Here is a 14,449-nt window from a genome sequence, read left to right on the forward strand (position 1 = left end):
ACAGATTTTAGAAGGCATTTCTAACATCAACACTACACCTGCCTGCCATATCATGGCGTGCACTGTGCATGGTTAATCATCTGGGCTCTGCTATGGAATATTTGGAAATGCATCCTAATGAAGACGAGCATTACTTTTACAAGTGAACACATTATCATTTTTTTAACTTACCTCCATTGCATCAAAAAGAGCTGGCCATCTCTCTTGTACATTGCTGATCATGGGAGCATCACAAATGACTTCTTGTCTTCTTAATGCAAATGTTCTGTCCATTTTAGGTCTTTACATTGCCATGTTCACTCTGTGTCACTGGAACACTTCTTGCACCATTCACTGTAAAAGTGGAAACAAAAATGGATTAAAGGTAGTGTTGGAGATCATGGAAAAACAGTTCTAGCAGGCCACATGACTGGGGCAAAATATTTGAAATGCTCAGAAACACAAAATAGTCCACTCAAGTAGACCACACCAGCTAAACTAATTACATTAATCACCTGCCTGACAATATATACAGGTAAAAGTTGAACCTATGGTTATTTTATATTACACAGATGTATTAATGAGGTGGCCAGTGCATATGTAATGCATTATAATTACCATAACTATAAAATGTATACAATGTAACTGAACAGTCAGTTGAACTTGGCAAACCAACTCAAATGGAAGACCAAAGGAGCACCGCAGAGTTAAGTTCCTGTTAAAAAAAAAAAAAACAAAAAAAAAATCAACTCAAACATGCCGAAAAAACAACGTGAGCAAATAAGTTCTTGTATAAGATCCCACTCTGACTTTTTGGCAGCATTAACCAACTATATGCTGTGGCATGTCTCCTTACACACTGTGACAATGGACCTCTTGTAAAAGGATGGGCAGAGGAACCAGTGTAGGACTTCAAACTGTACACATTTATTTATATGACCTAATGTAAATCATATAGTATGTAATGTATTCATTGTGCTTATTGCGCTTGTGTAAATCTGTTTAAGTATTCTGTTTTCTTTTGAGAAAAATGACTGAACTGCTTCTCTTTGCAAAATATTCGAAATGATGGGAATCGTACAGAAATTGCTTTTATAAATTGCATTTATATCACAGACCAACGTTACGCTGGGCTAACATTCTAGGCTAACTTTACACTGCTGTAACTTACCTTCATAATTGTGGATGTAGCTTGAAACATACAGTTTGAATCCCTTCTCTTACTTGTAGCGGTATGACACAGTGAAAGAAGAATACGACTAATGTCTTCAGAGCTTTTGTGTATTTGTGTTAAGCCCTGCTGTATGTTGAATGTTGAATCCTTATATAAAATTCTAAAAAATGTGTTCTTCTTAAATAATCAAACTCTTTTGATCTCATCTCATCACTGACCTCAAGCACCTTTGGCATTCCCAGGATAACCTGGGCACAGACACTGCCTTAGCCTGGCATGGACCAGATCCTGTCAGCCTCTGTTCCTACAGAGACATTAGCTCATTAGTCAGTAACGATATACACTGATGAGTTTTCAGCAGCTGGTCTGTCTGAGCTCAACCAGCAGCCCTGTCAGGTTTATACACATCTAATTTGCTGCTAAATGCTCATTTTAAAGATGACCCTCCCCTGAGAGAGGTATCCATGTGAAAAGTTCATCTGCTTTCTAGTCCTGATTTCCTCTAGATGTTTTTCTCCCTGGCTTCCATGCTGTCATCAGCATTTTATCAGATTTTCATCAAATGGTTGAGCTGAGATGAGCACTGCAGTGCAGATTTAGGAGTGTTAACAGAGTCCTGGAATATGAACTCTGCACACTGTAGGTAAATACAGTGAATTGTAACATATCACATTATTAATTACAGCTGTGATAGAAATGGAAGTACAGTTGTATTAGAGAGACGATGATCTTTTCTGTGGAGTAAACTTCATTGACTGAACTGACATCAAACAGGATTTAAATCTGAGACAAAGATTATAGTTTTGTCCCATGTCTTCCTCAATGTCTCTCTCTATCTCTGTATGTTAACTTGAAGATAAGCCACTCAACAGAACTGACCTCTGTAGAGATACAGCAGACATGGAGGCAGACACACCAACCTTGTAGTAAACTGGTGGACCAGTGCTTCAGCTCTGTTTCTAGTTGAGACACGGTGTCATGTGAACTCTCCATTCAGTATCAATAATGTTTATTCATCCATAAAGTACCAGTTCACTCCAGAGGAACATAAAATCTCCAACCCTCTGTGATTTCTCTGCTGGATTTTACAGTCTCCCTCAGTAGCACTAAGTATCTCCCAGCCTCTAACATCAGAGTCTACAGTTTTTCTCCAGATGCTCAGTGTCTTGTTAGAGCTAAGAAATGTATGTAGTACAAACCCAGAGGTCACTTGAGGGTTGTCTGTTGGTCTGGCTGCTCTACACGAGGATCAGAGCTGATTTGTGCTGCTTCATAGATTCTTGTAATAAGGAGTGAGCAGAGTAAGAGGCTATTAAAGTGTTCTTTGTTATCTGAATGTCCTTATTGCAACCAGATGTAGCTGGTTTCATTTATTGTGCAGCTACAGGATGGTAACATGCTGCTGGGAACATTTGATATTGTATTAAAGATGAGTTTATTTCTGGTCTGCTGTCCACCTGTAAGCAGTGACTCTGCTGCTCTGCTGGCTGTGAATGTAGAAATGAGGTAGACGGATGTATGATGGAGTAACAGATCAACAAGGAGACAGAGAAATGTGATGCTGGATGGTGAATATGTAGGATGGTGTTGGAGGAGGAATTAGGCTGTCAATCGAGAAGAAGGCATCAGTGTCTGGTGTGTAGAGGAATTTAAGTGTAGTTGTGTGGGTGTGTGCGAAATGGATCTCCCATCTTTCAAGATTCTCATGAATAAGTCCATTGATGGACACCTCTCAACGGAGACAATCTGACTGAGTGTCCATTAGAAATAAGACTTGTTTTTATGGACATGTGTTGATGTGTTGTCATGACCAGGACCTGTAAACTGCATCATCATGTATTTGTACAGTGAGTCATTCATACAAAGATACATCAGAGAAAAGCAGGACACATTCAGGTTGTTCTCCACATCCACTGTGTTTCAGACAGTGGCTTCTCTTAATGAGATGTATGTACTGTTGATCAGTGCACACACATTTATAGAAAGTTCAACTTCATCACATACCTGCACACTGACCTGGACACAAGTGGATAAAAACATGAAGTTGTGGCTGATGCATGCTGAGTTATTTCTACAATTTTTACGTCGAGTGAAGAAATCCCTCACTGTCAAGTTTCATCTACAGTGACTTGAGTTTCTGATTCTGCTCAGTGGATCAGCTGTCAGCACAACCAGTAATCTCTGCACTTTCCCTTCAGATGAACATCACTCAAACCACTGAAGTGTGTAGAGAAGAACCATGTTTACTTCTTCAGTCCTTGTAGTTTGTATTGGGCTTTTTGGGATTGTTCAGCAGACGCACTGCGGACGGGAAAAAACATGAGTCTTAACTGTAAATCACTTGTAAATTGACACAGTGGCAGAGTGGATAGCAAACTTGTTGCATTACTTGTTGTCTTCTATAAGAACTGGTGTGTTTGGTGATTTTATCAGTTTTAATTAACATTTTAAGAAAAATGTTAGAGAGACAGATCAAACTTACCATTAATGATTTTTATATTTGAAATGGGGCAAACACAAACAAAAACATGATTCATTTCAATAAGTGATCCATTTCCAGTCAATGCTCCACAGGAATCCTCAAACTCAGAAAAACTCAATGACAGAAGTTGTTGTTTTATATTTCATTGTATATTTCAGTTTGACTGTACAGTAAGATACAGCAGAAAAAGCAGCTGAGCATTTGAACCTAATGTAGAGAGCAGAGAATGTGGGCAGCTCGTTGAACAAATCCTTCCTGAATAATCACAGCATATAGAAGACATGTTTAAGAGGCTCCAACCTGGTTCCCAATATGATAGCGGCCAACAGTAAATAAAGGTTCGCCACATTTGTGACATCATCTAGAAGGCTTCTATAGTTTTTTTGTCACTCTGTGGAATGTTGTGCTGTTGCCATGACAATGGCACCATGCCATGATGTCATCAAAGCCACCTGACATCAAAGCCACTAGAGTGTCTTTGATGTCAGAAGAGTTTAAGTAGAACTTCAGAAACATCAGAAATCATTTCATATCGTCCTGAAAACCCACTTCTCATTAGAGCAGGGTTGACAATTACAACAACATGGAAGCTACATGAGTCCAAACTCACAGCAGTAATCTGCATTTGAGAACATCCAGTTTGTAGGAACTGCGCAAGTTGCACAGACACCAACTTCTTTCCCACCACCGCTGGATTCCGTCTTTGATGCCCTGTGAATCTGACAATGGGACATCTCAGTATCCACGCCATATGATGATGTTGGAGCATCTCAGTGCAAAAACTCTGGCAGCTGGTTTGTATCATTTTCAGAAGAACCAACATAGTAATGATGATGGTGCTGGGTTGACTGACAGTTGCACTTCACCAGTTGCAATCTCACGGTCATTTATAATTTTGTATTTTTCAGTGTAAACTTAGCATCTTAAGCTTCAAACAAACAGAATGATACCAGTGAATGCTTTGCTCGTAATAATGATCAAATTCTGATGAATAATATTTCTACTTACTGTAATATGACATACATATACATGTACTGCACATGCTTCACTTCTATTTTTATCAAACATCCTCCTCTTATCAGTGACCAGTGTTTTCTACATCACATATGCTGACATTTATAACACAGGTTTGATTCTTGCAATTACATAAATACAATAGATTGAACTAAAAAGCTAAACCAAGAGCTGTACTCTTACTGTATGTAGGTTACTGACTGTAAATTACTGAGACAGAAATGAACTGAGCAGGAAGGTGCACATACACACTGAGGACTAACCAGTGTACTCAGGAAGACATGAATTCAATATTGACTGACAACTTTCACGTTGTTATAGGTAGGCTGGGAGTTTGTGTGTCTGTCAGAGTAGCAGCAGTATTAAAGGAGCTGAAGAGCTACAGTGTTGTTGTTAGTGAAGGTCAGATGTGTGTGTTGGCAAATGTGGGATTTCCAATGACTCTTATTGTCAAAGTCAAGGAGGACAAAGAGTAAAAACACATCTGATGCTCAGTGTTCTGCAGAGTGACCCAGCATATTAATGTTTTACCACTTTTACCACACCACCATGAATTTTACCACAATTTAGTGAAATTGTTTCGCAAGAAATTTGAAATTATGTCATATATAGTAGAAATAAAGACACAGTTTTTTGCAGTTATTGAGTGGGTGCTGTAAACTTGTCTGAAAATCCATAAATTGTAGTTTAGGTAGTGTGAAAAAGCTGAAAGCTGTCCACTTATGATCATCGCAGATGTTAATGCCAGGTGTGTGCAGCTGTCAAGGCAGGCGCTGTAGGAGGAAATCTTCACTCATCTGTTTTTTTTTTCTTTGTAATTATTATTTTTATTGGTTGTCACTGCTGATTTCTAATGTAGCACAATGTGAAAGAGCCATGAAACTGGATTAAACATATTTTAGCATGTCTTCATCTCATGCTCATGTCTCTGGAATTAAGAATAATCTCTGCTCTATGCAGTTGGTCTCACTGTTGTTTAACAATAGTTGCATTCAGTGTTTTCTTTGTGCTGTCAAGTCTTTGACTAATATGGTTCATTACAAAACTCAGGCTTCTCTAAAGCTCTGCAGAAAACAGACAAACGTCTCCAGTCACTGCAAAAGCTTTTAGATTGAACAATTGTGTATGACAGTCTCACAAAGAGAAAACAGTTTCTAATCAACTAAAGCAGGATTATATTTGTGGTTTCTGTTCTGCACTTACACATCATTAGAGCCCGACCGATAAAGGATTTTGAAGGCCGATACGGATACAAATATTTGTTGGTTTTAAAAACCGATATTCCGATATATCGGCCGATATTTTTTTTTTTCAGAAACGCGCAACAAAACATTAACTGATTTCCCTAACATTAGCTATTTGTAGTTATTTATGAGTTTTAACTGAAATAATATGATAATGCATCCATTTACCTGCACTTTTTAAATTCTTTCCATCAAGCTACATCAAACCATTTTCAATCATCAGTTGCTGCCTGCCTTCTAAAACCTACTATTTAGCGATCTAAATCCATTATGTGACTCGTTAATGCTGCGGCTGAACGACAGTCTGCAACGCACACTTGGTGTCACTGGATTTCACACACGTGTAAAAGAAAAGCTGCACAAGCTACGTTTGATACTTTTTCTCTATGTCTAAATGTTCACTCCTCGCAAGTCTAACTTACATTTTACAATGCAGGGACTGTAACTAGAGATATGCTAGTTATAAATACAGTAATCATTACAGTACTTTATTTAGGCAGAATAAGTTCGTTGTGGTTTCCAAGCTCATTAATGTTAACGTTAGCGGTCTTCCACTGATAGTTGCATTAGCTAGCTTTGTGGTTAGCTAGTCTATGATGAGCCATAATTTAGCAATGGATAACGTCATACTGCAAATTGTAAAACATACATTTTCAATATAACAGGCCAAGGAGAGATGATACGTCTCATTGCTATAACTGTCACGCTATTAAAGAAATACTTCAGTCACATTGTCAAAAGTTAAAAGGACAGTCAGTCAACTACACTGTAACAACGTAACGTAATTAGCTAATTCCGCTTCGCTCTCGGCTTATTTAACAGCAGCAAAACTGGACATGATAGTCACGAATTTTGTCATGCTTATTTGAGTTAAGAGAACTGATGGGGATGTTCTTTTAATTGTTATTCAAGCAATGTATGTCTCGTGACCAACTCACCATGAACACACTTCACCGATGATCTTACTCGCGGATAACTGGTTCTCTCTGCCGACTCTGGCTGGATCAGCACGAGTTATACACGAGTGTTGCCAACAGGGACGGTGTAGAGTGCCCTCTGGTGGACAAACTAAACTACAACGCCAACACTCATGACATGGTTGAAGTGTGTTTCGTTTTTATTTTATTTTTGAAATATTCATTTATCGGCCATTATAAATGCCGATACCGATAGTTTTGAAAATGCCTAATATCGGCCGATAATATCGGCCGGCCGATATATCGGTCGGGCTCTACACATCATGAAGTGACAGAAGTTCCAGTTAATGTTCTTTCTATGGTGTTTGTTGGAAAATCTAATTAGAGCTTAATGTGGTCCTGTTCAAATGATTGTCCTCTGAAGAATGAGCTGATGTGATTGAAGTGCTGCTGGGCTTAGAATGGCATGGACGGAGTTTAGTTTTTCATTCTGTCACTTCCCTCTGGTTAAAGCTCGCATGTTATTGGATCATTTGGATGATAAATATTAACATCTGAATTTGAATAGATTTATTAGAAAACCTGTGCTGTGCTGCTTTGTATCATAATGGTCTGTTTTCTGTAGTCAGTACAGATCCATGTTCCATCGATCTCCAGCTGTATACTTCCCCTATCAAACAAGACTGTGGTGAGCTTTGACTGCACCAATCCCTGTTACAAAGTCCTTTTCAGAGCTTTGTTGCTTTCAAGTTCACTGAGCTCTTACTCTGTAGTGTAATGGAATGAAAACAGAGCTTTATTAAAGATGGACAAACTATGAGTTTTATTCCTGATCAGTCCTCAGTCATTCTTTTCATTAAATAATAATTATTATAATTTTGTTCTAAAAGAGAAACATGTAGACTAAGAACAGTAACTTACCCTTGACTAATCTCATAGGAGTTCTGGGTCTTAGTAGAAGAGACTGACCACAAGAAGAAAGGAGATCTGCCCTTCACATACAGTTTAAGATTGTCATCCTTAAAACCTCTACTAAAATTCAGATATTTAAATTTCAACTCTAAAGAGTCAAGATCAAAGACAGACAAAGGATACAGTATCTCCACATTTCAGTGAGGGTTCAACAGCTCAGAATGTAGAAATTCAGACTTGAGTTTCAGCTGAATTTTCCTCAGGAACAGGAAAACATGAATAGTTTCCTCACATTCACTAAAACATAAATGAACTGAAACTTTCCTCCCTGGAGACGATTGTTAGAATCTGGTCAACATCTAACTGTAGGTGGTTTGGAAAACTTCATGTTCAAATCTCCACTTTCCTTTTTTAATATACTAAAGACTCCAAGTTTAACATCCAGCTAGAAGCAGAAGAGCCTGTGTTCTTTAGAGGTGTTAGACCAAACTAATGTTCAGCCTCTGATGAATAAATATTCAGCTCACAATCATGGATATCTTTGAGGTCTGTGCATGTGGTAAATGTAATTTTCTGCAGGTTGATAATAAACCTCGAACACATTCAGACTCACTTCCTATCAGGTTGCTGTAGCAGAGCTGTCTCAGTGAATCACAGATCTTAATGGAAAATTAAACTGAATACTTCAGAAATGTTTAGCTGTGCAGAGTCTGAGTTATAACAGACATAATGTCCTTCTCTTCTTCTTCCTCTCTCTGTTCAAACTGATTCTCTTCTGTCTGTTCATTTGTCCTAATCTTCTCTCCAAGAGTGTTTTAGTCATATTTAAGAATGTGGAGACTGTTGTCCCATAAGTCCTCTTTGGTCTGTCCACTCATCAGTGCAATGGGAGAGTAAATATCGTCTGATCATTGTCTGATCTCGTCTCATCTACTTCCTGTTTTCAGATCAGTGGCAGTGACTCTAAATATGATAAACTGAACTCTGGTGTTCATTTATGTTACAGTATTGAGTCAGTTGTTAATTTATGTTGTCCAAAAACATTAAAGAAAGGCAACTGGACATGTAGAGTTTCTTGGAGACGTTTCTCCACTCATCTGAGCAGCCTCTTCAGTTCTAAAGGACTGGTGGGTAGTTGAGGTTTAAATGGGAACATATGTGGGTGTAACCTATCAAAAACATGTTTGACTAGTGTCCATTAATGGCTAGACACTTACCTGTCGTTGAGGGGGGACTGTTCGTTCCTGTCCTCTTTCTTCAATGAATAGTGCTTTAATGACCCATTATCAGTCAGAAGCTCCAGTCTCTATCTGTGAATGGGGTGAAACTTCATGCAGGCAGATGTCAAGACTGTATTGTAGATTGATGGCAGATTATATCTCAGTCCACCTCTCCTGTTCAGAGAAGGTTTTTCCAGTTTGACATAGATGGCTTCCTTTACTCCTCTTTCAAACCACCTTCAGCACCAAGCACAGACTATGCCTCTTTTATATTACATTATTGAGTCAATTGATCAGTGAGTGTGAGTTCATGACTTGTAAATTTGTTGTATTTATGGTTGTGAACAACATTTTTTTGTTGTTTTTGCAATTTGGATCATGTTTTTTTGTCTGTAGTTTTGTATGTAGCAACTGAATGTTTGATTGGGATATTTCACTTCTTTACCTTCAAAAACTGATGATGGAAAGGTGGTAATTTACTGTTGCATTAGTAGTTGAATCAAGCAGCTGCAGCTTTGTTTGTCACCTGGTAATGAATGTTGATTTTCTCTTTTGAATGAAATCTATTGAATATTAAGGCAGTAATTGACACTAGGTGTTTATGAGAGGGCTGTATTCATGCTGTAAAATGAGATACCAGAATTGCGTGATTCAGTGAGAAATAACTGGGATCAGAGAATCACGACTGAACGTCTGGCTCAGTGATTGACCAGTTTTATTACCATTATCATGCACAGTTTCCTTTAACAACCTTTATTTTAAAACACTTTCAAGGCTGTGCTTCATTTTTCCAGTCGAGCTGTCACACACAGAGAAACCACTTGAATATTTCCACGGTGGCAGTTTTCACTGAGACCTCCCACTGAATTTTCTCTGAATGAATAATAACCCAGTCTTTAAGCACAGCACAGCTCTAGCTCTCTGCTAGAGGTTAAAACTGAGAGGAAAGACAACGATAGACAGCTCCCAGTGAGTTAACATCACCTCCAGCTGCATCAGGAGAACAGGCTGCTGTGGCTGCAGAGCAGACTGACAGAGTTCAAATCAGGAAACAGGACGAGACACGAAGTAGTTTACAATGAGAACTTAACCAGGAAGCTTGTGGATATTGTTAATTTTCCTGCATGATTGGCGGTTCACTCACTTTAGTCTACACAAGTGTCACGGAACCCCAATGCAGGGAATCACACTATTTATTAATGTGTAAGTTAGAGGCCGCTTGTGAAGCAATTCAATAAAGGTGTCAAATAAATGCACTAAAGCGCATCTTCAATTACTCTCTGACAATCTTACTATATGAGATTGTCTCTTGGCACGTCGTCTGACACCACAACTCTTATATTTTTAGCAGGTCAGTCATTTATGCCCCACCATGAATTTCTTGAAAAAAACAAAAAAACAAAAAAAAAGTTAACAGGTCACTGAGAACAAAAATGTTTTATGTTTGAGTTGATGAAAGCAACAGTCAGACCAACACTCTGTGAGAAGCACCGCATTTGTCTGTTTGTGTGCATTTGTGTGAGCTATTGAGGACACAGGTCAGAGCAGCCAGCTAAACAGGCGCCGTAGGGCCGTCGTGATTTAAATTGTTAATTTGGTTTGTTATCTCTCTCCCAGCAGAGTTCTGTATGAGTGCACATAAAAATTTAATGACGCTCTGAATTACTTTACTGGGAGCCTACAGTCAAATTAAGCATTCGATTTCTAATGTGGTCGAATGCTAATCTTGGAAATTCTTTTAACTGTCCCTGTTGTCTTTATTATTGTCAGTTATTAGCTCAAATTATTTATCAAATGCTGTCCTCCCTCATGATCACCACTTTTCTCAATCAATATTTATGGGTGCATTTAACTAATAGGAGTGTAACACATTTGGAATATAGAAGAATATTGAGGACATTCAATTGCAGAGAATATGCTGGCATGTTTGGATCCTGGTAGTCTTTTCAAATATTAGATTTTACTTGGTGTATACTGCCATTTCCACACTTTCATCTTCACACATCATTTTGTGTGACTGGGAGCCATTTCTGAGGAACCATTAAGTAAGATGGTGCTCTGCTGGAGGACTACTGTAAGGCTGAAGTCTGTGGACCATGTAATGAGGAAATGTACAGTAGTCAGACATATTGCCTTGTGCCATTATGTATATAGTGCAGTATATGTTGCGAGCAGCATAACTTATTTTTGTCCAGCTTGAAAGTGAATCACAAACTGCTTTGTTGTCATGAGCTCCTGGGTGATGATAAATCACAATAGTTTGTTTGGACTTTGTTTACTGGATGCCTTTTTTTCTGAGCTGGAAAGCAAAGTTAAAGCAGAACCTGATTATACAAGCTACATGGAAAAACACTGAACTTCTATTATGTTCAGAATAAGCCATGCACAATGAGGATAATTCTGTTGTCTATAAGTGTATTAAAAAAGATAATCAAATAAATAAGTACAGTCAGCCTCATTCACTTTTTTCATTATAGTTTCATGATACTCCCTAATCCTGCCACTGCGTTTTCCCTCTGTGATAATGTGTGTGTGGATCATTGTGTGCTCCTCCCTCAGTAGTCTCACCTGTGCATCATTAGCCTTTGTATCGTCCTGTTTCCCTTTGTCTTTGTCAGTTTGTCTGCTGTTCTTTCTTGGTTCCTTGGATTGGACTAACTTCTTTTGAATCACTTCTTAGTTGGACTGTTTAGATTTATCTTGCCTTTGCTGCGCCTTTTGTTCCCTTGTTCCGTAAATTTTAAGAGAACACATAACATAGCTGGATTTCCATGATTTAATAAACTTATGGTGGTAGGCAGGAGTCCCTTCCTTTACATATATTTTGCTCTGTAATTGAACATATCCACATTCCATCCATCCATCCATCCATCCATCCATATTGAAGGGAATTATGAGAACAGGGGGTGGGCACATGGACTTAAGGATGTATACAGAATGACTCCAGAATGCTTATTTTATTTCATTGCACATGTTTAATGAATAAACACATAACGATCCCAAAAAAATCCACGTTGTTTCATGAAAATAAAATAAAATCATCTGATGCCAGTTTTCCTGTTCATTGGAAATTTCAAATTGAAACGGAGAGATATTAGTCCCTTCATTAAACTATATTAAATATTCTGTAAAATGAGGATAATGTTTTATTCTATTCTCCTAAGTTTGGAGGTGGCATGTTGGTGCAGTGGTTTACATTATTAGCTCAAGGCAAAATGGTTTTTAGTTGGCTGGACATCTGGGGCCCTTCTGTGTGCATGCCCTCTCTGTGCCTGCGTGGGTTTTGTCCAGATGCTCTGCCTCCCTCCCACAATCCAAAGACTAACATGGAAGGTTAATTGGTAATTCTAAATTGGCCATAGGCGTGCCAGATGGTCTGGCGACCTGCTCAGGGTTTACCCTGCGTCTCACCCAAGGCCTGCTGGAACAGGCTCCAGGCCCACCCATAGATAATGAATGAATGGATGCTAAATGTAGCACATTTTTAAAAGAGCTATCTGTACTGTCTGCATTAAACTCACATTTCTTTGTGGTGAACGGCAGCAGATATTTAGGGTTCAGTAAACATGAAAAAACAGCATCGCCTCAGTTTGACTTTGTCAGTAAAAGCAGCGAAATGTTGAGTGGGACTCTGATCTAAGAACAGAGAGGAACATGTCCTGTTGTAGAGTCACTGCAGTGAACATAAGAGACCTTATCATCTCTGAGGCACGCAAATGCACTCTGAGATTGAATCTCTGAGAATGCATCTCTTCAGTTTTGATGGAGTTTCAGACACAGCAGCTCCCCCTTCCTTTTATGATGACCATAACCCCCACCAGACAGGCAAGATATGAAGTGTGGAAAGACAACACTTAATTGTATTTGTCAAACTGTGCACAACAAGTGATAAGCAAAGAAGTCATTTATTGTATTTGTGTGGCTGAATGTCTGTGTGGATGCTGTGCACAAATAACAATGAAATGATACATTACCTGTATCATAGAAAATCTGTTTATTTCATTGTCACTTGTAGCTTTTAATCTAAACCAATGGAAACGTTTGATTCAAATTCAAAAGTAACATCTAGCAGACATCTCCGTCAGAGTCGATATAAAGATACTAAATTCTAGGACCCAGTGATCCTACGGTGACTGTGCTCTACTTTGCTTTGCAGTCTCATTTTATTATTTGATATCTGATGTCATTAGTTAATTACGTGCGATTATCTTGGAGTGTGTGGGAGATGAACAATGAGTCACTCATGTCATTAGGTTTGTTATCTAAAGCTGACAATCTGTCATCCAGCTGAAACCTTCCTGTGATGACTCTAGCTTTGTCTATGACCCTCATTACACAGTTCAGGGGAGAAATTGAAGCCATGAAGGCGCAGATTCTCTCTAAATGCAAATTAACGGCTTTAACTGACGGAAAGTCAGTGCGGCACTTTGTTGATTGGTATGGAGTGACTGACTGGATGGCGTACACACCGACTTATTTAAGAAGTACAGAAGTGGAAAGCATTCATCAAAGAAGAAACATTATATAGACCAAAGAGGGAGGACTTGACTTGGGTTTGGGTGGATAAAACTGAGAATTGTTATGCTTTGGGTTGCTTTTTGTGCCGGTTTCTCTACCTATGACAACTGGGCTATATTCCAGGGGTTTTCAAACAGTAATGAAGACATGGAGGGACAGGCATGGCATTCAGACATGTCAGATGGGGACAGGTATGTGTACTGTTTGTAAAAACAACAGTACTGCTGGGAAGTGACTTTTAGTGTCACAAACTGTAGTATTAACCATTGTAGACATATTTGTAGTCTCAGACTTTGTCACATTATCGTCTCTGATGTCCATCATACATAAACCTACTTACAATTTGCCAGAGGATAATCAGAGTTTTACATTTTATCAAGTTTGATAGTACTTGAATACATCCAGTGGTGTGTGTCAAAAAGAAACATTCTTGGTTTTCCAAAATGTGATTAAATATGGGCTGGGGTTCAGATGTCGGAGATTACTCGGTGCATCAGTGGTGATATTGTACCCACACAAGTGAATGTTATGGCTTCCAAAGTGAAAAGCTGTTGAAAAATACTTAAATATATCCATCTTAGAAGCCTGTGTAAAATTAAGGAAGAAATAAAAGAAATTTAAAGTATTGCTAAAATATAACTTTACATAGTTACATGATCAGTATATCATAATTATACAGTGCAGAGCTCATAGGTATATACAGTAAAACTATAAATATAATGCACTACCACAAAGAAGAACTGTGACATAGGACTGAAAAAATGGGAATCATGTAATGTACCTCTTGAACGGAGAGGTCTTTACCTAACCCAATGCACAGCATCACTGTCCCAGTATTATCTAGCAAAGTCTTCAAAAATAGACTCAAGAAGAAGGTGAAGTTTTATCTGTACCTCTCCGTAGATCAAGGAAGCTGACCACTCCTCTGGATCTAAGAGGGTAACATGAGTAACCTCTTCTCTGTGGCAGGAGTGTGTTTCTCTGTGGGT

The sequence above is a fragment of the Chelon labrosus genome (assembly GCF_963514085.1).
Source record: "Chelon labrosus genome assembly, chromosome: 13".
In the NCBI taxonomy this organism is placed as follows: Eukaryota; Metazoa; Chordata; class Actinopteri; order Mugiliformes; family Mugilidae; genus Chelon; species Chelon labrosus.